The sequence below is a fragment of the Heliangelus exortis genome, chromosome 9, assembly GCF_036169615.1.
Source record: "Heliangelus exortis chromosome 9, bHelExo1.hap1, whole genome shotgun sequence".
Taxonomy (NCBI): Eukaryota; Metazoa; Chordata; class Aves; order Apodiformes; family Trochilidae; genus Heliangelus; species Heliangelus exortis.
This window is the reverse complement of record NC_092430.1, coordinates 8,372,552-8,397,382: the sequence shown is the minus strand read 5'-3', so window position 1 is coordinate 8,397,382 and position 24,831 is coordinate 8,372,552. Positions and strand designations below refer to the sequence as shown.

The window sequence follows — 24,831 nt, the reverse complement described above, 5'->3', positions numbered from 1 at the left end:
ACAACGTGGCAGATGGGAAAACAGCAAAGAGCCAGCACAATCAGAGACCAGACAGAAGATGCTTCTCTTTTTTTCTCTAAGTACTCAAGATCAAGAATTAGTTCTGTAGGCACCACTTGAAATGGCAAAAAATTCAATGGACATTATGGGCTAGAACACATCTGTGATATTCAGATGTGCATCTCATTGCTACCAGAACACCAGTGGGCTGGCAACAAATTAACTTCTGAGAAGCAGCAGGCTGAAATTTAGCCTGAACAAAATTTTCATGGGTTCAGGACAGAAAAAACACAACGATAATATCTGCCTTTTCAACTAACTCTAGAACTAATTTCTGAATTGATGATCAAACTGTGTGCCATGATACTAAAAAAACAGCCAACAAAACCAAACCTTAAAAGATAATTTACTCCATTTTCCTAAGAAAATAACCAGCTCTAGTGATACAGAAACTCCACCTAACTATTTTCACAGTCACAATATACCTAAAGTGGTTGTAAAAGAAGTGTCCTTAGCACAGTTCCCTCAAACCATCTGTTTCTCCTATCACTTCTCATGTTTGGTCTAAATCTTCCAAGTCACTAATGTATTTGGTTTCTGATATATAAACCACATTGCACCTCAAGTGCCAAGCCAGGTATGTTCCTCTGGGGCACTGCAGATCAGAGAGCACAGAAAGATCCACTTAAGGGCAGAGATGATGCATACCTGGGTTAGGAGAACTATCCATGGCACAGACCTTCAGGAGAAATGAGGAGAGACCCAGAAATTTAGACTCACAAAATTCCAATCCCAAGAGCTAAGAACTGAATATGTCAGCTTACACACTCTGAAAAGCCAGATATTTCTGCAAAACCCACAATGAAAGCTTCCTCCCACCATTGCCTGAGACCTTCAGTTACTGCAAGTTACTTGTATGTCAAATGGAAGAATAGAAATAAGGTGTCAGAAGCCTGTGGTGATCCATCATACACACATACATGCTGTATTTCATCTGGCTTCTCCTTCTAGGAACAACTTGAGTTACCATTCCAGACACAGAAAGACAACTTCTCTGCTTCAAGAGTTTTCTTGTATTTTCGAATACAAGAAAACAACCACCTTGGGCCAGGTGGGTAGGTGGTTCTCTTAAAAAATTCAAGAGTTAAGTTTAATCCATCCAAAACACAGAGCAAATTATTTTACAGGTCCTGCTTGGTAGAACTAAGACAGGTTGCTCACGAGTTTCAGAAAAAAGCACTTCTGCATTAAAAAAGTGGAGACAGGGGGAATGCCACAGCAGAAAGATACCTTTCCAAAAGGAATACTCCCCAACTGATTTGACTTCAAATCAGCTAGCAATAGCTGCTGTAGGTGTCATTTTCCAAGGCAAAACAGTCCAGAGGGTTCACAAAATGTAACTAAACCCAGCACTATAGATACTTTCTATATAGGAGTCAGCATCTCTCTTGCCACACACCTAGCAGTCCACAACTGAAGACGTTTGAGAGCTACCAGCTAGAGACAGCGAGTGAAAAATGAGGCTTGTAACAAACAAGTGACTAATACCAGGCCAGCTAACCCAGTGGAAAAAACGAAGCATCTGAGGGACAGTTCCCTTATTTGATGTGCTAAGAAAGGTTGGACTGGAAAAAGGAACTATCAAATTGTTTCACAATACTTAAAAAGTGCTCCTAACTTTCATCTAATGCAACTACTGGGTAATGCTACCAAGAGGAAGGTGAACACCAGCACAAGGTACAATCTCTACATGTTTAGCCAAGGAATACACATCATCTCTGCAGCTACTAAAAAACCAAAACCAAAACCAGCAGCCAATCAATAAAACCCAACCACATTCCAAAGGACAGCAGACCTTGTAAAGAGCTGGTGCCAAGTTTAGGTGGAAATGCTTGCATTTGGGCTGATACTTATACTCCTACATTGTGTATTAATGATTTCAGCTACATCAGTATCTCCTCAAGCCCTTCTCTTCCAAAGAAACAAAATAAACCACCAAAAAACCCACAACACCTAAAACTATAAACTGGTGCACCAGCTGAACAATAATTTTATTTAAATAAGGGATCATAAAAAATTACTTTGATAGGAGTTTACAACAGCCTAATGTCATTGCTTTCTACGTCACCAAGAGGCTCAATCAAATGAGACCTTGAACAACCAAATACTCTAGAAAACAAAAATGTGAGGCTACGAAAATTCAGTCTTGGTAAACCCTGAAGTTATTAAAAAGCTTTGTTTTTAAAACCCCAAACTTTATACGCCAAAAGACTTTCTCTAATTACGAAGGCAAGCAAAAAAAAAATCATAATTCTCCCAAAACACTTTTTTATGCTGTAGTTCTATTTTCAGCCACAAAAGATTAAGAAAATACTAAATTTAAGTACAAGTGGGTAAGCTATGGTTTCAAGACACTGATTTAAAACTGTAGCCTAAAGTTTGACTGTGGACAAAATCTACTATTGGTACATTGGTAATGACAAATTCTGTAATCTGTAACAGTAACTTCAAAGTTTTTGAAAATAACAAAAATAAAATGCATGCACTGACAATTACTGAATCTGGTTAACCATCTATTAGATGCAAAAGGAAACCCAGGGACTTCACAGAATTCAAATATCTATTAAAATACTTTTTTTCACTACTAAGTGAACAACAAGTAAACAAGATTTACATAAGCAATGTGAAAGATTCTATACTTCCGTGCTTTTCAAACTATCCACATTTTCTTTTTAACTCCTAAAATATAGATTTTAATTTTCCCATTCACAACCATTTTAAAATTAGTTTACTTGTTCCATCTAGTTTCGGGACTTGATGAAAGGTTAGATTTTCTCAGTTTTGGTGTAAATTTAAAAGGAATTAATCCACAACACTGAAAGTCAGAGTACCATAATAAACAAAAGTAACAAGCTGTAGTCACTTTTGCTCTACTAAGACTTTTCAGCACTTTTAAGTAATTTTGAAAGTTAAAAATAACCCATTTAGAGAGGAAGGATTCTGCAATTCTGGACAACAGTCCTTCTCCTTGTTCACCAAATAGCTCAATGGCTAATTCCAAAACACAGATTTGACATTTCTTCCCAGATTTGATACTGTTAAGCCCTCAACCTGCATAATACACCAGAGGTGACTGCCAGTGCCAGAGGGAGAGCAGAACCACCCTGCAGACTCCACTCCAGCAATGCTGAGACCTTAACCAGTGCAATTCCTAAGGGAAGCAAAAGCCTTGCCTGGTTAAACTCAAAGGAAAAAATGTAATCTGTCTTCTGGTGGATGTACACTATAAATCCATGCTTCTATGGCTGTGAAAATTATTTATACATGTGCACACACACATATATACATATAAGTTCCCAAAAAAGAATGAAAGCTCACTAAGCAGTTAATTTCTTTTTAAGGTCAATTAAAATGTATGTATACAGCTAGGAAGGAATAACTACAATCACCCGTTAGAAAGCTGGGGTTTGGGGGCAGCTTGTTTTTTCCGAGTTAAAGGAATTAAGAAAACTGTAATGCAATTCTTCCACAGAATTTAAAACTTCAATATATTTCTAAGTTTATCATCATACACCAACGGCCTGAAGTTTTTCTGCCTTTTCTGGAAAATATTCCAGAACCCTGAAATAAAGAGGCTCCCTTGGACCCCAAAACATTGATCCCCTCACTGGAACACACATTGTAAGAGTAATACCAACCAGACTGCACAGCTATGCCAGGATTCTGCCCAAAATGCTTTGTGAATGGGTGCAGCTCCTAACAGAAAAAAATGTTTACTCCAGCTCCACCCTACTAGAGAGTATGCAGAGTTTAAATATTACCCAATGTCGATTATAGATGTAAAACGGAACCATGTTAGTCAATACTGATGAGTCAATAAACTGTTTTTCATAGACATTACAAATCTAAGTTCTCCCACTCAGAACAACACTTGTTAGGAAAAATTAAAATATTTTCCGGAAGCTTCCTTTGTGTGAAATCCATGGAAAAACACTTTCACCAGGTTGCTGGTGGGAAACACTCAAGGAAACTGGAGTGTGAAGGTGTTAAGCTTTGTTGCCTGTAGACAAGGGGTCAAACGTGGTCCTTCAGGATGGAACATGGGTTTGCTGTCAGATCATATTTTACACAAGTTAAATTTCTCCTGTTCAAGTAGCTAAGCCCTCATGTCCAACACCCAACACCTCAAGATTTAATATTTTCTAATTATCTTGATTAGTTTTTCTCAACTGTACTTTTTTTTAAGAAAAGCCTTTTCATTCCCCTGACAAACAATACCAGGCTGTGAAAAAGAACTTTCAATAGAAACTGTTCCTATTTGATATTGAGGTCAGAAAGCATGTAACAAGGCAAAGGAAAGCAAAACCAGGTCCCTCAGTCAAAACTACCAAGTACCGTCCCAGACGGCAGAATTTTATCCTGAATCTTACTTTTTCATTAGTAAACACATAAACAAAGGGTCTAATGTGGCCACTATTTAAGTAACAGTCCCTTTTTGAGAGGGGAGATTCTGAGTCTAATAACTAATACTATGGCAGCACTCCAGGTGACTAAATGACAAATGCATTGTAACAGCCAAGGAAGCTTCCAACTGCCCCATCAGAAAATCTGGTATCTCTTACCTGCCTTGGACAGATGCCTTGAAGCATCTAAAATAATACCAGATAATCTACGTTTAGGCACCTGAATCTCACATCATGAATGGAAGCCACTGAAATAAAAAAGCTTTTGAAGTGTAAGCCCTCAAGTGCTCCACCAGACACTGGCACGCAGAACCTCATCCACTCAAACACAGGTGAAAAAATCTCTGTGTTTAAGCAGAAAAAAGGGGGAGAATCACCCTGCTGCTCAAGAACACTGTGAAATGCACTTCCCTTAGTATCTGCGAACCTAAGAAAAAACCCACAAAGACCCAAATCCTCCAGTCTTCAGAGAACTGAGTTTTATGCAATAAAGCAAAAGACCAAGTACTACATTGTGACTAAGTACATGAGAAGAATGTCCCTTCACAGAGCTTTGTCTCAAGTGCTGACTGAACAAGTCCTGCTAAGAATTTGAAAATAATCACATCATCAAAAACCAAGTCAGTAAAAGCAAAGTGAGGTTCTGACTACTTGTTAACTTTTGAGAGATTAACTTTGTTTTTCCAACTTTTTTCTAATACAGCACTGAATATCTATAAAGCCTTTAGTATCGAGAACCCTGCCTCCACTCTTTCTCCTACAAAGTGTCTCTTTAAATTTCCCTGTAAAGTTTCTCCCTCATATCCAGTCTCTGGTCAGAAGAAACTTATGACTTGAATAGCAGGTGTTACAGGTTAGAGGAACGATCATTCATAAACTGTGTGGGAGAGACTCCTCAGTGCTCACCTGTTTAAAACACTCTGTGCATGTCTGTATCACTGAGGTCTCATTTGGTAGAATAAAACCTCATCCATTTTCTAAAATCTTACTACTCTGAATTTTTCTTCCACTTTTTCTTTGTCTAGACACAATGTCCAGTAGTGTCACAATGCTATCTGCTGGTTAAGTTTACAAACCCTTACAACACATCTGGCAACTGACATATATTAAAGGCCTAAAACCTGCCAAAGCACTAAGTGTATGCATTACACACAATAGCCCAAATAAAATACAGTGACACAAGTAATTTCTGCATAATTTCTACAACTGTACCAAAACCTCCTGAAACTGCTTACTCAAAGATCTGAGACTCCATTGCAGCAGGATGCTCTGAATGTGTATTATCAGTGCACACATCTACCAAACCATATAAGACGTTACTGATAATTCAAGATGTACAGATTCTTTTTAAAGCACCCTCCTCAGCAGATGAGCTGGGAAGTTGCTGTGACTTAACAAAAAAAGTATCATTTCTTGGTAAACCTTCCTAGATGAGCAGAGAAAATGGGGAAAATTGTACAGTTGGTTCTGCCTGGATCTGAAGTGGCACCAGAGGCAAGAGCTGGACAGTGAGACAGAGGGGCCTTCCACAACCGCCTGTTCAACAACCTTGCTTCACATTTCTGTTTACTGAAATGTTTCATTTAAATGTCAGTATATAAAACAATAAAAACTTTTCAGTAAGATACTTCTTCAGATGTCAGTTGTCTGCCTGAGTACCTCTAGTAGCCATAAGACTCTGCATTCTACATTTCTGGGAACTACTCTTCATTTTATTATGTTTTAACTCAGATCACTTCAAAGGAGGTGAGACATTTCACACACGAGCGACCGAACACAAATACTTCTCTCACAATCACACATACTCAGGCCCCTGAAAAGCTGACATATTAATTAAATTTAATTTACACCCAATTTCTATCTTAGTTTTTTTTTCAAGTGTCATGTTTCAAATCTCACAGGGTTTGCAGTTTAACTTTTAGTTGCATTCTTTTAATAATAAAAGTTAATTTGTTATCAATATAAAATAATTTTTAAAATACATAGCAGGATTAGGATCAAAAGCAGCACACAGCAATTTTTCACTGATGCAGCCATTTCATTGTGAAACACTTGCTGGTATACATCTAACACTTCAGTGTATCTCCAAGTAGTAAGTCCTAAGTAACTTCATCCAAGGAGGTTTCCGAACTTGGAAAAACATCTTAAGCTAATACTAGAGTTCTATACTACTTTTAACCTCTCCATTTTTTAACTCTCTTTCTACACTTAACCTTTTAGTGATGAATTCTCCGAGTGCTAGGAGGGGAGTGAAGAACTGAAGAACAAGCAGATCTTTAGAAAGAAACTAGGTATTTTATTAGAAGTAGCAGATTTCCAGTAAACAGGAAAATTAGCTACAACATTCAGCTATATCCCATAGAATTTTATGCCCTAGTGTATAGGCTTAAAATTTGCTTTTTTAAGAAAAATTTGCAGTAGTGCATTTGAAGTCCACAGTCAAGAACTTTTAGAGGATCATTTGACTATATGAAGTATTAACTAGAATACTCAAAAACAAGGGAGTTAGAAAGCAAATTGAAGTTGTTTATTTAAGCCTAAGCAACTTCCTTTCTAAATTAATGCCTGGGGAAAAAAAAAGAAAAAAAAAGGCCATGAAGGCTGCTGAGGAATGACCACATTTACCCCTGTAAACACAAAGTATTTTGACTGCTTCCCATTTGGATCAATCTTGAATTCGATCCATTATAAAGAGTATTTAAATATGGAGAAATGAATGTGCCATTTTATCATCAGGTGGAATAACGAAAGCCCATAAATCTGCTCAGGCTAAAGAAAGACCCAACTCATATGACACCAGTTTAAGCCTTAGGTACTCGTGAAGCGTGCATTTAAAAGCCTAGCTCAAGCCCGTTAAAATAATTCAAGACAGCATCATCTCCTAATTTAACCTTTGTGTTTGCACTTGGGGGGAGGGGAATGTCAGCATAAAGTGTCACCTTCTAAGTGAAGACATTCCGTTTCCTCATAGCTCACACCTCTACATCTTGTGCTGCAAGAAGCATGATACTGAGAGAACACGAGGGGAGAGCCCAGAAGGGAAATGAGAGCTCAACTTCCAAACAATTCAGACCAATACCTACTATAAATTTGACCACAAATTAGAGAAGCAGCATTATAAAAGTCCTTCTGTTAGAACAGCACTTGAACAATAATAGCAAAAGGAATTTTTCATCTTGTTTGAGGTCCATCTGCAGCTACAAAAATACAGGTACAGTGAACACTGTGACTCAGGATACACGAAAAACTGAAAAGGTTTTTGTTTAATGTGGTTAATACCCAACTTCAACTTGCAGCTAAGAAGAAGTGGTAAAAGTGCACGTAGCCCACTGTTTCCTTTGCTAAATTGCTAAATTTCATAAATTGCTGAATTTACGAAATTTCAACTGTAAGATGTAGGAAATACAATATTCCTAATTCAACTGATATTTTTGCTTTGCACATTATTCACAAGGCTGCAGGCGGCTGCGATACTTTTCATTTTGAAGAAGCAGATGAGTTAAGTCTTATTTCTGATTGAAAGCTGCAAGGTGCCTCCAATTAGATAAAGGTAATCATACTTTAATAGCTGCTCTTGTAATTAAGCAGTTTTATTAAGTGTCAGAAGTACAGCAAAGCAGGGCCAGGAGGGAATTCAAAAGGACATACATCTAGGCTCCTTCCTGCCCCCTGCTTCAAACCAGCTCCAGCTGCTAGTGCACCATTCCCAAGCTCTACATGCAGCACAAAACAAGACATCATTTTAGCATGTCTGAAGCTTCCTAAATGCATTAGAAAGATTATCAATGCTTTCAAAAAGATTTTACACAAAAGCTAAGGCTGCAAACATTTTAAAAATCTGTAAAAACTCGATACAGAATTGATTCAGAAATGAGGATACTGGTCAGTAATTCTAATATTCACCAAAAAATGCCATAAAAACCTAAAAAATGCAGCATGCACTGTGCAACAGTATCAGGTCTCATTTGACTACACTCCATTAATTAGTAAGAGAGTAACATGTCAGCTTCCACAAGAGAATACAAAATAGATACCATTCCCTCCTGAATAAACATTTCATAAAAGCAATCAAGGAATTCCAAGAGGTGAAGTTTCTTAAGATTATCACACCCCGCTGGGAATACACATTTGTCTGCACTTGATAATACCCAAAGAGCATCACTATCTCTCAAAGACATATTGTCACAAAATATTACTTCACTGGCACTACTATTTAGAATTTTTATTTTTAAAGATACATATATTTATACAAATAAAAAAGACTGTTTCATAAACCTCCATCCATAACCATGCACTAAATGCCTACTGAGCACGTGGAAGTTTCAGAACTCTGCATCAACATAAATTAAGAGAATGCAATCAACTTGAAACCCTCCCAGTGCTATCAGTATTTACAAATACCCCACAGTATGTTAGTCCATACCTACAAGCTTACATTACAAGACCTTTACTTGGCTTCCTCCTAATTCCAGAAGAGACACTCTCCTCTCACACTAAAGCACTTTTCCTGTCTAACCAAGGAAAGTCCCCAACAAGTTTACCACACAACTATCAAGGTTACAGTTTAAACACCAGTAAATTTAAGCCAAGTGTATACTAGCTGGCTGATTCCACTGTTTCTCACCTCACAGAACAACCATGAAGCTAACTGTAAAACGCAAGCCCATAACAGATGGAATCCTACCAAGACAAGGTGCCATGGGACATTATGCCACACTTACAGATCAGATAAGATACCAATTCACACAGGACAACTGAAAAAAATAAAACCAAATCACCAATTAGTTCTGACCCCAGAACAGGTACCATATTCTAATTCATGAAATATTTCTTGGTCTTCTAGTTCTCTGCAGCTAAAAACATGTGCCACATCAACAGGTACTAAAGGTACACAGTGTTTTGAATAGTAAAAATCTATTATTTAAAAGCATAGATGCCAAGGCGTAAGCTCAGGATGTTAAATTTCCTCTGACAGTACATACGATATCAGGAGCTTGTTGCATCAAAGAGGAAGACACATTTCCTGATGATGAAGTATGCTGCTGAAAGGAAAATTTAAGTTTAAAAGTAAGGCAAGTTTAAAAAGGTAAGTGTAAAAAACCACACACACAAAACTTCAGAATATTTTGATGCTCATTTATAATCAAACCTCATTTCTAATCTACATTGAAACTGTTCTTCCAAGCCTCAGTGAAACTAAAGAGCCTCGGTCATGTAATTTAATCATTGACTCATCATGCAAATTAAATCATACTATTCTCATAAGACAGCATATAGGCTTCAAATAAATCCTATGCACCTACATAATCACTTATTGAAACTTAAATTTTCTTAAAAACAAAACCACACCAAAAAATTGGATAGATCCTAATAGTACTTCACAGATCTGTAGGAAAACCAACGGAAAACTTTTTTTTTATTTTAAGCAACACAGAATAACGCAGTGTTTGCTCTCTATGAGGTGTCTTGCAAAAAAACGAGGCTCTTAACAGCCCTCACATAGAGTTATTCCTGCAGAGAGGCCTATCAGGACTACCAACAGGAGTAACAATTGTAGGAAGAGGCCTCAGAGCTGGACAAGGAGAAGACTGCGTAAGGCAGCGCCCGCTCCTCGCCTCCCACCAGTTCACCTCCTAAAGGACGTAACAAAGGAGCGAGGCGAACCGGCGCTGCCCTGACCAGCGGCTGACCCAGGTGGCTGCCCGCCCCGGCCCCGCGGGGACACGCCGTCCCCTCCACCGCCAGGCCCGGGAGGTGACGGGGGCAGCGGCGGTCGCCTCCCAGCCCAAACTGACTCGGTTCCTGCGGGCTGAGGTGAACCCTGCGCAGTTCTGCAGATTATTCCGTCACCCGGCTATGGCACTTGAGGAACTTCAGGATGAAAGGCGCTGCCCGCACCAGCTCGGCACCGTTCTCTTCGGACCGGGCCGGGCCTGCACACACACGGTCCCCCGCTGCGGGCAGCGCCAGCCGGGAGCTGCCCCGCTCCCCGGGCCCCCGGCCGGCTGCGGGCAGGCAGCGCCGCCGCCGAGGCCAACCCGCCCAGCAGGACTCGGCCGGTCCCTCCCAGCGGCGGCCGCTGCCGAGCGGAGAGACGCGGCCGGAACGCGGCGGGCACCGGTTGGGCCCGGCCGCCCTCCCCGGCTGCCTCCGGGCCTGCCGTGCCCCGAGAGGCCGCCCCGCACACACCGGCCACGGCGGCGCCGCCTCCCGGCCCGACCGGACCCCGCGCCGGGGGCAGAGGCGGACAATGCACGCCCGGCCCGGCGGCCTTCGCTCCTCTCACCTCACCCGCCGCGCCGGGCCCGGGCCCGGACCCGACCCGACCCTCCGCCGTGCCCGCCCCCCCGCCCCGCGCCATCTCGCCTCCGTACCTGGGTGCGGGAGCGCGGCCTGGCACCTCCTCGGCGGCGTGTCCGGAGGGGCCTGCCCCTGGCGGCCCCACGGCCCCGGCTTGGGCTGCTGGCAGCGCGGCTCCGGCAGCTGCAGGCAGAGGCGCAGCCCCGGCTTGCCCGGCCCCCTCCCCCCCCCCGCCCCGCGCACTGCTGCGTCGCAGCGGCCCTTCCCTCGCCCGGCGGCGGAGCGCGGCGGCGGCGGAGAGCGGCGGAGCGAGGCGACGCTTCCGCCCTCTGCCTCACGCCAGCGCCCCCTATTGGAGCGGAGGGCCGAAAGCGGCTCCCTCGGGCACGCGCGCAAGCGGCCGGGGGGGGGGGAGACGAGGGAGAGGGGGAAACAGAAGGGGGGGGGAGTCCGCGGGGGCGCGTGTCACCCCGTGTCACCCTGTGTCACCCGTATTATCCCGTGTCAACTATGTCACCCCGCAGCTGGGTGCGGGGCCGCCCCGCGCTGGCGTCCGGAGGCCCTGGGGGGATGTCCCCACCTGCTGCACCCTCCGCACTTGTCCTGTGTTACTGACATTTATAATTTGGTATTAATAATTTTGTAATTTATTATTATTTAAAAATTTGTTGTTACTACTTATTTAAAAAGTTGTTACTACTCCTAGTCATTATTATGTTCTTAGTCTTCAGTATTCTTACTTTCCTATTTTCATTAGCTATTGTATTTTATTAATTATAAATTTGTCTTATTTATAGTTATTGAGATTTTTATATAAGTTGTATTAATAATTTTTTTTGTCATTTTATCACTTGGTAGAATGATTGAATGGTTCGGATTGCAAGGGGCCATAAAGACCACCTAGTCCCAGCCCCCCTGCCTGGGCAGGGACACCTCCCTCTTGGCCAGGCTGCCCCAGGTCCTGTCCAACCTGGCCAGGAATGGGGCAACCACAACTTCTCATGGAATCATAGAATTGGCTGGGTTGGAAGGGACCTCAGAGATCATCAAGTCCAACCCTTGATCCACTACCGCTGCAGTTACCAGACCATGGCACTGAGTGCCACATCCAGTCTCTTTTTAATTGTCTCCAGGGATGGAGAATCCACTACTTCCTGGGGCAGCCCATTCCAATGTCTGATCACCCTCTCTGTAAAGAAATTATTTCTAATGTCCAACCTAAACCTCCCCCAGCACAACTTGAGACCGTGCCCTCTTGTCTTGCTGAGTGTTGCCTGGGAAAAGAGACCAACCCCCCCTGGCTCCAACCTCCTTTCAGGGAGTTGTAGAGAGTGATGAGGTCTCCTCTGAGCCTCCTCTTCTCCAGGCTGAACACCCTCTTCCCACAGCCTCACCTCATAGGACTTGTGCTGGAGTTGCTTCACCAGCCCAGTTGCCCTCCTATGGACCTGCTCCAGGACCTCAATCTCCTTCCTGAGCTGAGGGGCCCAGAACTGGACACAGTACTCGAGGTGTGGCCTCACCAGCGCTGACTACAGGGGCAGAATCACTTCCTTGGACCTGCTGGCCACGCTGTTCCTGATACAGGCCAGGATGCCATTGGCCTTCTTGGCCACCTGGGCACACTGCTGGCTCATGTTCAGCTTCCTGTCAATCCAGACTCCCAGGTCCCTCTCTGCCTGGCTGCTCTCAGCCACTCTGTGCCCAGCCTGTAGCGCTGAATGGGGTTGTTGTGGCCAAAGTGCAGGGCCCGACACTTGGCCTTGTTGAACCTCATCCCGCTGGAATCAGCCCAACTCTCCAACCTGTCCAGGTCCCTCTGCAGAGCCCTCCTGCCTTCCAGCTGATCCACACTTCCCCCCAGCTTAGTGTCATCATTCTTTGGGCAACCTGTGCCAGTGTCTCACCAACAAAACAATTAATTTCTTTCTACAGCTTAATCTAAATCTGTTTCAAACTGTTCCCTCTTGTCTTGTCGTTCCATGCCCTTGTAAAAAGGATTTCCCCAGCTTTCCTTTAGCCCTTTGAGGTACTGGAAGGTGCTCTGATGTCTCCTTGGAGCTTTCTCTTCTCCAGGCTGAACACCACCAACTCTCATGCTGTCTCCAGCCCTCTGATCATTTTTGAAGCTTCCTCTGGACTCACTCCAGCAGGTCCTTGTCCTCCTTGTGCTCAGACATGACTGGACACGGTACTCCAGGTGGGTCATTATTCCCCTTTCTCCTCACTGCCCTACCCTGGAGACCCTTTGCACCTCTGCACTCCCAGGAAACTCTTGCTCCATGTCCTGAACCAGAGCTCAGCTGAGGGCTGTGACGCGGCGCTGCGCCTCAGACCTGGGCTTCAGACACACCTCAGGTTATTGGTGAATTACAGTCCAAAGGTTTTCTGCTCATTCCCACTCCCGGTATGGAAAGGCTTCCAGCTTTTCCTCTGTCTCTGACAGGCAATATTCCTGGATTTTAAAGCAGAAAAATATACATTTTATGGAAAAAGCCGTGGGCTCCTTACAAACCATGAGGTGAAACCCTGCCCCTTGGTCTGATGCGTTGCTGCCGTGCAGCAGCATGGGACTTGCTGGCCTAGCTCCTCAAAACATCCTGACGTGCCTCCTGCTCTGCCATGCCATGCAGCCCCAGCTGACAGCCTCTCCCTTATCTCCATGTCCCTTTCTTGTGCTTCCCTGTCACATCACCAGGGAATGTTTGGGTTACACATCTGCATGCTGTCATTTTTCAGGGCATAGCTGCCCTGAACGCCAAATGTCAGCGTGGCCTCGTCTGCTGAATAGCAAGCCAGTGGTGCTGGTGGCCCAGTGACCTCCTGCAGCCCCCGAGCTCCCATCAGGACTTGGCACCAGACACAGCAGTGTGGTGGTCAGGCAAGGAGGGGCTGAGCTCCTCACCTGAGTGTCCTCACAGCTATGTGAGATCCTGCCATACAGAGTGGGGAATTCACTCACGGAGAGGAGACGCACTCACGGAGGGCAGGTGAGAAGCAAGAGTACTTTGTGCAGCCACAGCTGAATCTGTGTGATGGGTCTGCACGGGGTACTGGACCTGCACACTGCCCTGGGGACTGTGGGGCCTCCTCATTCCTGGAAGGTCTTCCCTCCCTCCCTCCAGGCTGGAAGTTCACCACATGTAAAAAATACAAAAAAAGCTCAAAGGTAAGAAAAAGTCTTTGTACCCTGACAACAAACACCCTCCCCAAGCTGTCCCAGCACACACAGCAGTCCAGCAATGCCTGGCTGCCATATCCATGCAGCATGCTTGGCCAGGTGTTGTGGTTTTGGCAATCCAACTTGTCACCCCTATGAGATGGAATTTTATTCCTGGACTCAGCACATCATTTGCTTGCAGCATCCCACAGGTTTCCCTGCTCCAAAACCCCCTCGCTCTCCCTACAGCTCCCACCCTGAAGGCCCGCTGAAAATGTATATCCAAAAAGAAATAAAAGCCAGTGTGTATGTATGTTATCTTTATCCCCAAAATATATACTTGCTCAGATGTAAGAGATGAAGCAGCTTTAGAGCTAGAGCAGGCAGGGGGAGACACTACCTGAGCAAGGTGACGGGACATTGGGGCATGGCTTGCCCAGCTTGCCAGGGCCCATGGATTGTGGTCATCAAAACTTTGGCAGTTTTTAGATCCTGCTTGTGAGCCAGGAATAATTGTTTTCAAAGCCAACATGGAAAGGGTGTGTATGTCTGAGTTCAAATTGTTAATCTGTAATTATGCTAAAAACATTCTAGTTTAAACAGATAATATTCAGGGTACTGACTAGAGACAAGAAGGGATTAAAAGCAAGGGCTGGTACAGGGAGTTGACACCAGCTCCTGGAAAGTTGACATTACTGCTTCACAAATGACCATTGGAAAAAAGCTCATACAAATAATAGGTTCAGTGTGATTACCATTCCCATGAAATATACTGCAGAGAAATCCCCAAGCATGATTTTTCTAAGGTCTTAGAAGCAAGAATTAAATGCAACATGTGAGAGCTCTTAGTACACTAATATTTTGCTAATTGACAGCCATAACTGAGACATCCATTGTGAATTAATTAATACTTGCAAATTGGCAAATGAATAACATTAAAAAATCCAAGTTGCTTCACTGGGAAAAAAAAAAAAAGAAAAAAAGAAGAAAAAAAAAAAGTAGTTAGAAAGGCAAGCATTGAGGTGCTGTGTTCAGGAGGGATAGACATGGATATTAATGATATAGTGGGGCTTTTTGTTGCTGGTTTGAGGCCAATGGAGCACCACAGCTCAACTCGTCTGAACACCATCCTGCATTGACAAATGGGCAAAGTGAGGAAAAATAATGTCACTTTGTGAAATTAATCCTCCTCCCCTGTTTTCCTCACCTTTGCTTCCTTTGCTCAGCTTCCTTCCGCTGAGCCCCAGTTTCTGGTCCCTGACAAGGTGTTTCAGAATAAAGGCTCTGGGGAGGAAATATAAAGACTGGCAACTACTAAGTTATGCTGAATATCTTCTACTTAAAGTTTGGAAGAATAAGAATCCTGAATCTTTCTGTGGACTTCGGACCAATCCAAAGTGTATTAATTTATTCACCCTGGTTTTGCAAGTGCCTGGGACTGTTCCTTGGAACAGAATTTCACCTGTTACTACCTGGGTATGTGCATTGCAGGTTCTGGATGTCTTCCTCAAATAAATGTTTCTGGATGAGTGTTTTATTTTCTTTCAGTTCACTCAATTAATATATAATGAACAGACTCACGACCCCAAAACCTTAATTACAGTAGAAAGCACAAATAAATTGTCATCTGTATCAGTTTGGTTTGTTTCTCACAGGGATGCTATGATTTATCCTCAATTCTAGGTGCCATTTCAGAATTAAAATACATTTTAAAATTACTATTGCAAACCACAAGAACCAAGGGTAGCACGTAAAAATTGTCAGAAAAGAAAAACAATTGCAAGAAGAATCATAGGAAGAAAATCTGTTGCAAATTCCTTTCCTGGGCAGCAAAAAGAGCAGTACCTCATTCTGCAGAAACATGTCCTTTTAATAAACCTTGTATTACTATTCTGGGACAATTGAAAATTACCTATAAAGCACAGCATCCATTCTAGATAGAATCTACTATTAGAGCCAAAACCAGATTTCCATCAGCTTGATAGATATTAAGGGAAATTACAGAAGTTGCCCTTAAAAACAGCAGTGAAGAACATAGTTCCTGAGAGAAAAAAAAAAGACAAAAAGATAGCCAAATACATCCATTAATGTGACAGAACTTGAAGCAAATGCATCTACAAATCCTGCAGGAACAACATGAAGCTGTGAACACCGGTGAAACAATTAATTGATTACTAGCAGGAGCCTTCAGGTTTTGTCCTTTTAGCAGTGGCAGAGGACAGCCCAGGTGCAGGCACCCAGGGCAGGTGCCCACCAGGAGGGTGCTCTCAGTGGCAGATGGTTTGTTCTGCTGGGCACCCAACATCCCTACACAACCATCATCCCTGGGAGCTGACCTTGCTCCACATGTCCCTGCCAGGGCTGGCTGCCAGGCAAGGAGGCTTTGGGAGAAGAGAGGCTGAGCTCTCCAGCAGAACAGCAGGAACTTTCTCTACCAACCTGAATTTACCCACCGACCTTTCTGAAAGGACTACTTTTCCTTGGTTGCTTCACAGCACTTCTATTCTCCCACTTCTTCTCCCAAATCATTTCCAAATCAGAAAATAATTAAAGGGGTAAAGTTTTTACTGGTTATGCTGTTAGGTGAAGGCTGAAGCCAGGGAAGGGGAACTGGAAGCCCATCTGCCTGGGAGCTGGCTTCCTGTACTGACTCTTCCTTAGGCTCAGTGCTACCAAAACCACTGGTGTTTTGGTTTTTTTTCCATATGCTTTCCCTGTTTTACATTTTTAAAGAAACTGTGAAGCAAGTTTACTAACTCGGTTCATATTTAAGTAGCACCCGTTAGACTTTGAAGCCTGCACCCTCTGGATAACACTGCTATGCACTTGGTTAGCACTTTACCCCTTCAAAGGACTTTGCAGAAACTAATTAATTAGTTCTTACAGCAGAAAACTGCTGCTGTGAATGACATGGGCTTAGTGCTGCTCTACAGCTGGATTCAGCCTCAGCTGCTGTGGGGCTGAATTAATGTAGAAGCCATTGCCATGTCACTGGACACTTAAATCTGTGATGAGCCACTCCAGCAAAGATGTTCTGGCACCTTTCCTGAGACTCTCCAAAGCTTTTCTGTCCCTTTCATCACCCTTCCAATGGAAGCACTGGCTCCCAAGGAGGAGGGCACTCCAAAGCTCTGACTTCACCCACCTTCAAAGTTAGGAACTGGTCTGAGGAAGTGCTGAGGAGCCCCTTGCCCTCAGCTCAGTGGAATTCACCTATGAAATTCACCTACATTCTACAGTGAAATTTGTATCTTCTGAAAATCTGTGTGCAGGTGTGCAAGTGAGTCACTGTCCACAGGTCTGTATATGCATGCACTAGGAAGAGGGAGAAGGGAGGAAACACGATCTTTGAAACACCAAACACCCAGCCCATCACAGGTATTCTTCTGGGAAACTCCTTGGGGAGTTCATATGGGTTGTGGCCTCTTTTGCTTTGTGACAGAGCAAACACAGGGCAACAGTCCCTACTGTTGAAAATAGACATGAAAAGAAAAGAAGGGTTTTGACAGTGGGGGTTTTGTTATTATTTTTACATTACTTGTTATGGAGAAGCTGAAACAAGTGCAAGCTCTGTTTCCCCCTTCACAAACCAGCCTGTGGAGCATCACCCACCTGCTCTCATCTCCTGGCTGCTGTTCACCCCACTGGGGCTCTGCTCATCCTTCCACCAAGTGACTGGGCCACAGGACTTAGCAGGACTTTCTGCACCCTTTGGTTCCTCCAAGGGAATAAAAATCCTCATCCCTATGAAAACAAACAGGCTCACAGATATATTTGAAGAGGGGGAAAAAAATGAAGAAATTTAAAAGGAAGAGAGATGGTTAAAACTAGGCAGTATTAATACAACAAAAAGCAGTATAAACCTTTTTGCCTTCGTTGATTAAAATCTAGGTATAAAAATATGGATAAAACCCTAATACCTTAGAGAGCAGGATGTGACTTTATGTACAATTCAGGATGGACTTGGCACACAAAGCCCAGAGACTCCACAGCTCACACCCTCCCATCCTAAACCCTGGGTTGTGCAGAAACTGAACCAGCAAGTGCAAAAAACCTGAGTGAGTGCTTCCTCACTTATTCAGGTCCTGCAACCCCAGCCCTGCAGCATAAGAACTGAGCAAAAAGTAGGAAACGCTGCTGCCAAGCCTGGTGCCCTCCTGGCCATGCTACTGCCCAGCTGCCCAGCCTGGGACAGGGGTATGGTCAGAGGGCTGCCAGCAGAGCCCCCAAGGAGCAGTAAGGGTGACAGCCACATCATCTCTGTGGTGCTGACAAGGTATTTTCTGTCCGAGAGTCAGGATGTGGTGTCAGCACACGTATACACGGGCTATAAAAGGAAAGCTGCAGCTGGCAAGGGGCCAATTCAGGACGCAAGCTGCATTTACTCACAGGCACAGAAAAGAGGTTTGTCTCACCAAAGCCAAACTGAACCCAGACCCTTCTGCAGTCTTGGGACCTGAGAAGCTAAGGAAACACAGTCTGTGTGGGATGTGCAGGGGCTGGAATGTGCAGGGGCTTGGGGGAGCCCATCAGATGAGAGACAGTTTGAGCCACAGCAGGAGCATCAGCTGATCCCACACACAGAAGCCAAAGGAGTGTGTGAAAGAAAAACTGAGAATTACTCAGTTGGTACCAGCCTTGTAATTACTTCCTATCCCAGAAGTTCACTCCCAAAGATGGTTCACTCCCAACAGCTGGGACTGAGGAATCCAAGCTGGAGCGAGTCAAGTTTGGTGCGCTCTGTAAAGCAGCTGGATCAAGAGATGTCAATGCCATTTGTGGAGCTGAACTTTGTCTGTGATGAAAATACTTCAAGTAGCACTGTCTATTGCCATATATGTCCTCCCTCTCTCCAGCTGTACATGTCTCTGAGGCAGGTGAACCTCTGTGCTCCTCCTACTTCTGTCTACACCATGGTGTATTGCATAGGATATCACCTTGACAGGTCATGATCACAGACATCAAGACTTGTCTACAAATCCACTCTACCCCTTCCCCACTTGCCACTCTACCCCAGCCACAACCCAGTCACATCCCAGCCCTCTGCCAAAACCCACACTTTGGTACAGGCAGTGTCACCCCAGCTGCAGGGATTTGACAGGCACAGCTTTCCAAGGCAGAGGGTCTCTGGAGCAGCCTTTCCCAGAAACAGCTGCAGCTCCCCTTTACTCCAGGCTCTGATGATACCTTCAGTCCTGTGTCCCATTGTGGATGGCACCTGCTGCATCAGTTGTGCTCTCAGGAGATTCTCCTTGTAATACCAAGTGATTGCAAATGCTGTTCTCCACACCCTGAGCTCAGATAAAACATACTTTGCTTTTCTGCCCCATCTTATTTTCAGTACTACCCTGTCATGGCTGGTTTGCTGGAAACCTGGTCCCCCTGTGGACCCTGCTGCGCATGCCTGAGATGGAACATGGTGGGTTGGAACATCACAAACCGGGGCCAGCCTGGAGAAGTAGCCCTGGTCCGCCCCCCCCCCGAGGCAACCCATCACTGAGCAACCTTGGAGAAGCTTCGGTTGAGGTGCTAGAAGCCAGGAGGAAGAAGCCAGGAGCCAGCCTGCCCAAGTCTCGACTGCACCCTCCAGACTTGTGCCTCCAATCACCACGCTGGCATGTCTTGCTGCTCCTCACATTCCTGTCCGCCTGTAACATTCTGGGAGCAATCCGCCCCTGGGCGACACAGGGCTTTAGGATGGGCTGCTTGGGATTTACAGCTATCGAGAAACCTCCACGTTTGAGAGGTTTACCCCCTTCTTTCCAAACGTCAATCTTGAACCAGAACTGACCTTCTGAAAAACCCAGACAAACCCCTCTTTATTCGCAGTGACCAAAGCCCCTGTAAAAACAGCCTCTCCCCGGTGAGTGTTTGCTTAGGGCAAGGCAGGGGCCCGTCCCTGGGGGCGGGAGCGCGGAGGAGCCCTGAGCCCGCACGGCAGCGGCCGCTCTGCCGGACCCACACTTTGCTCCTCGTTTTACAAACCCCGTGTCACGGGCGGAGCCGTGGGCAAAGCCCCTGTGATAAAATCAGACCCAGCAAAACCACTTCCAGCCCGGAGAACAGGACATCCTGAACATCCCTTCTGGCCACCGGCACCACCTGCGGGCCAGGACCCACGCTGGCACACCCAGCGTGCCCCAGGAAAAGGGACAAGCAATCACCTGGGGACAAATCCAGTCCACACGTGTCCCCAGCTTGGAGAGGAGCAGGGATGGATGGTTCTACACCGAGCCCCACGTGCACAGACCAGGCAGGTGCTCATCTCTCCTACACTCCCCCCCTCTCCCCTCCCTTAGTAAATCCATCGCTGCAAAAGGCTCAAACATGCTAATGAAACAGCTTCATTAGCCAGCCAGGGACCTGGGTTGGACTCACGGCTGCCTTAGCACCACACAGGCCTCCGGCTTAGTCCTGCTGGGCTGGAAGCTTCTGTCCACAGCACCACCTGAGTTGCAGGAGGCACTGGCTTGGGCAGGCATGTGGGTCTCTGGTGGCACACAGCATCCCTCCTACAGCTCCTGCTTCCCAGCCACCAGCAGAAACATGGGGAACATTCCCAGCAGGGGCCTGGGCTGCTCGCCCCAACACAACCTCCAAAGAAGCAACACATCTCCATCTCAGCAGGCTGTCCCCTCCAGCCCCAAACAGGGAGCAGGCACTGCCGCCCCAGCACAAGGCAGCCACACCAGAGCGAGCAGCTCTGCCCTGCCCAGAGCCCAGAGAAAAAGGATTGGGACAGACACAAGGCAAAACAAAACTTCAAAGATTTAGAGGAATGATCATGGAGATCCTCAGCTTTAACCAGAATTAGTTACTTTTTTGTGGGAATTTTCTTGGCTCTGCTCCCTTTTCTCTAGGCTTCTCACTTTTATCCTGTTTAGTCCTTCAACTAAAATACCACCAGCTTTCATGGCAAAAACTTATTTTAAATTATTTTCTTTTGCCAACCAGAGAGAAGGGGATAACATGAACAAAATGTTCACAGAAAATACTGTTTTCTCTCAATGTTTTTACTCTCTGTTAAAAAGTCTCCTCAAAAGCAGTTTCACAAGGATCTTTCAACTGGTTCTAATCAATAGGGTTGGGGTGTTTTTTATTACTGTCTTGGCAGAACCTCTTATTTAACAGCTCAGTTAGATTTGCATACCAAGATGCTGATTCTTGCCACATCCTTGCTGTCCCATAGTTGCTCCTCTCCTGCTGCCGCGGCTGGTGGGACAGCCCAGCACAGCACCTGGCAGGTACCTGCCCTCCATCTCATGCCCGATGCCACAGGGCTTCCAGCACCCATGCAGCCTGGGTCTGCGGACCAGCTGACATGATTTAGCACCTCGAGAATCATAGAATCATAGAATTGGCTGGGTTGGAAGGGACTTCTGAGATCATCAAGTCCAACCCTTGATCCACTACTGCTGTGGTTACTAGACCATGGCACTGAGTGCCACATCCAGTCTCTTTTTGAGTATCTCCTGGGACAGAGAATCCACTACTTCCCTGGGCAGCCAATTCCAATGCCTGATCACCCTCTCCGTAAAGGAATTCTTTCTAATGTCCAACCTAAACCTCCCCCAGCACAACTTCAGACCATGCCCTCTTGTCTTGCTGAGGGTTGCCTGGGAAAAGAGACCAACCCCCACCTGGCTACAACCTCCTTGCAGGGAGCTGTAGAGAGTGATGAGGTCTGCACTGAGCCTCCTCTTCTCCAGGCTGAACAGCCCCAGCTCCTTCAGCCTCTCCTCATAGGATCTGTGCTCGAGTCCCTTCACCAGCCCAGTTGCCCTCCTTTGGACCTGCTCCAGGACCTCGATATCCTTCCTGAACTGAGGGGCCCAGAACTGGACACAGTACTTGAGGTGTGGCCTCACCAGCACTGAGTACAGGGGCAGAATCCCTTCCCTGGACCTGCTGGCCACGCTGTTCCTGATACAGGCCAGGATGCCATTGGCCTTCTTGGCCACCTGGGCACACTGATGGCTCATGTTCAGCTTCCTAAAGAAGCTGAAGGGTGTCCCTTGGCCAAGATGCGCCAGAGGGAGCAGGCAGAGGGCAAGGAGGGGACACCCCTGCTCACCAGCCCTGGGGATGGGGTGAAATTCCTAAGTCCCGTGGCCCCTGGCTGCCCCGAACCCCTCCCCAGAGGGGCCGGGGGCCACTGACCATTTCTCTGCTGGTTATTAGATTGTTCACGGCTCTCAGGTTTGTTTGAATAAGCCCCTTTGTTCGCCGGCGCTTTCCCACGTCCCTTCGTTCGCTCGGCAGTCGCGTGTCCCGAGTCAAAGAGGAGCCCCGGCCGCCAATCCCCGCAGAAAGTTTTCTTCTGAGCAAGACATCTGCGTTGGAGGGAACCTGCCAACATCTGCCACACTTTCTCCCTTTTCAAGAGCCTTTCTTTCCCTCTTAAAAAGTGCAGGAACAGATGTTAAAAGTTGTTTTCTTTCTCCAGGGTGTGAAATGTAGACAAATAGCAAAAAAGAAATCTCCAAGCAGCACTGACCCCTTTCTCTTTCCTTTTTCTTTTTTTTTCAGAAAGCCTAGGAAAAAAAGGAGGCTTTGTTTATGAAGGAGAATCCCCTTTTCAGGGAAACCTGGCAGTGGGCAATCCAAAAGGAAAGCGGGAATTTGCAGAAAGCTCCCTTTAATGCTAATTTGCATTGGCCCGTTGGGTCCCTACAATCCCCGGCACAGACGTCAGCTTTCCCCCAAAGCCCAGGCAGCTTTCCCGCCCACACCCCCCCACCTCCAAAATAAAGGTCTTTGCCCTGACTGAGAGGTGTAAAATAACTGTTTACAGCAAAAGCTGCTCCTCTTTTTCACTGCAGAGCTGTCTTACAAATGAACCTTGAAATGAGCTCACCCAGAGAGGACTCCAATGGCTGCTGGGGGTCTCACCCCATCGAGGCTGGAGGCTCAGCTGCCCTGCCTGAGCTGGGCACCCTCCATGGCTGGGTGCTGGGGGCCTCCATGCTGTGTTTGGCCCCCATCACACCCATCCCTCCTCAGTACCCAGTGTCAGGCCACCAGCAGTCCCCCACCTGCTTGCTGAGTGGAAGTTGCTTTGCAGGGAAAGGCAGTGTGTGACCCTTTGGCAGAGCATTCCCCTCACCCAGGAGCTCAGCTGCACCCACAGGGCAAAGAAGATGAGGAGGGCAAGTGAGAAGCAGTCAGTCCAGGTTGAGGAGAAAAGGGAAAGTGAGGGAGGAGATGCTACCACCACAGACACCTGAGACATGTCGGGGCTGGCCAGACCCCAGGCCACCAACACAGGGTGCCCACAGAGTACCCTGTAGCCATGCCTGGCCAGGGAGAGGTGCCAACAGACACAGAACCTGGTTTTCAGAGCTTAAAGATAATTCTGCATTTGCTGACACCTCTGCAATGCTCAGTTGTGTCTGGAGATAAGGTGGTCTCAGGCTTCCCCCTCCTGCCCCCAAGGTCTCAGGAAGGTGCCTCCTTCTGCACAAGGTGCTGGTGAAGGGCTATTTGGGGGAGAACAGGGGAACTCTCTTCCCTACGGTGACAAACCCAGTCAGAAGTTGTGTGCACAGCTGTTGAGCAGGATCTGCCAGCCTTGAGCACCCTAGCAAACTGCAGAGAGCCAGGGGTGCACCCTCTCCATGCCCCCCTACCCATGTGCAGGGCAGAGCCCTACCCCAACCCACAGCCCTCCCCCACCAAGCTTCTGAGTCCTGTGGCCATATGGGTGCCTTTTATAAATACCTGCAAGGCTCCACTTCCGTGGGTGGGCTGGAAAAAGCTTGAAAAATCAAAGGAGTCTTCTCTGGTGAGCAGCCAGGGCTGGTTCATGTGAGGGGCTCCCTCAAAGGGTGGTGGAACCTCTTTTTGCTGTGTGGGGGATGCACCTGAGATAAACCCATCCCTGCTCCCTTCACCTGGCCCAAAGGACAAGTTAAAAACCTTCCCCTCCCAAACCCTCTGCTCTCAGTGGAACCAAAGGACAAGTTAAAAACCTTCCCCTCCCAAACCCTCTGCTCTCAGTGGAACAGCCAGGCCCTTGCCAAGTAGGGTGCTTATAAAACAAGGTAGCTGCACCCCAGCTCTGTGTCTGACTGACAAACAACCCCTGCCTGTGAAATGCCACTTCTGGGGACATGTTTGCAGGATGAGCCCAGGCAGCAGAGTGGACAGACATGCTGCCAGTGTGTTTGCATTTACACACAGGCAAACACACACCCACATGGTGCTTAAGCAAGGGACATGATGTCCTGGCTGTTATGAGTGGGGTACATCCCCACCCACGGCTGGGGGGAAGGAGGGGGCTCTGAAGCTGCAGCCTTGTGCTGGGTGCTGGGAAATCCCACCGGTGGGTTGGGATGGCTTCTGAACCACTGCAGCAGCTTCCTCTCCATTTCAGTAAGGTGACACATTTGACACCAACCCAAAGGGCTTCACTTGCAGGACTCCACAGGACACTGCCAAATCCTGCTCATTAGCAAAGCAACCATCAGAAAGCAAAAGCAAGGTCATGAAAAACACCTTCATACTCCACCCCCCACCTCAGACCAGGCAGAAGTGAAGAAGCATAAAAGTGCATTCTCATCCTGTGCCAAGCCTCCTCCAAAGGCTCATCTGCTTCTATGCCAGCATTTCAGAGCAAACAGAAAAACACCCTTCTCTCCAAAGCTACCCAAGTCTCCTTGTAGTATGGGGGCAAAAAACCAAAGCAGCAAAAATCCCACAGAACTAACTCACCTCTAGGTTCCCTTGCATCTGTAATGGTCTGTAAATTTAATACTAAGTTCTACACAGCAGCCAAAAACTAGATTTGTGTGCTTCCATCATCCAGCCATGTGCAACCCAGAATTTGGGATCCTGAGAGGTAAGTAAAGTTCCCATGTTTTCCCTGGGATATTTCTGTGATGGAAACAATGTTCCTACAGGCATCTG

The 24,831-nt window shown here is 46.2% G+C and overlaps 1 protein-coding gene across 4 annotated transcripts in view; it reads right to left on the bottom strand.

Moving 5' to 3' along the window:
* Nucleotides 1-10,977, bottom strand: part of CAB39 (calcium binding protein 39) — a 40,063-nt gene extending 29,086 nt beyond the window's left edge. Inside the window, exons 1-2 of one of the 4 annotated variants that reach the window (XM_071751893.1) lie at nt 10,838-10,960; nt 9,446-9,505 (exon numbers count right to left, since the gene is read on the bottom strand). The gene's annotated coding sequence lies outside the window, so the exon portion shown is untranslated. Of the gene's footprint in view, nt 1-9,445; nt 9,506-10,313; nt 10,452-10,501; nt 10,619-10,837 lie in introns of those variants that run through there. The other 3 variants (XM_071751891.1, XM_071751894.1, XM_071751892.1) reach the window with 3 other exon arrangements.
* Nucleotides 10,978-24,831: the final 13,854 nt, after the last annotated feature.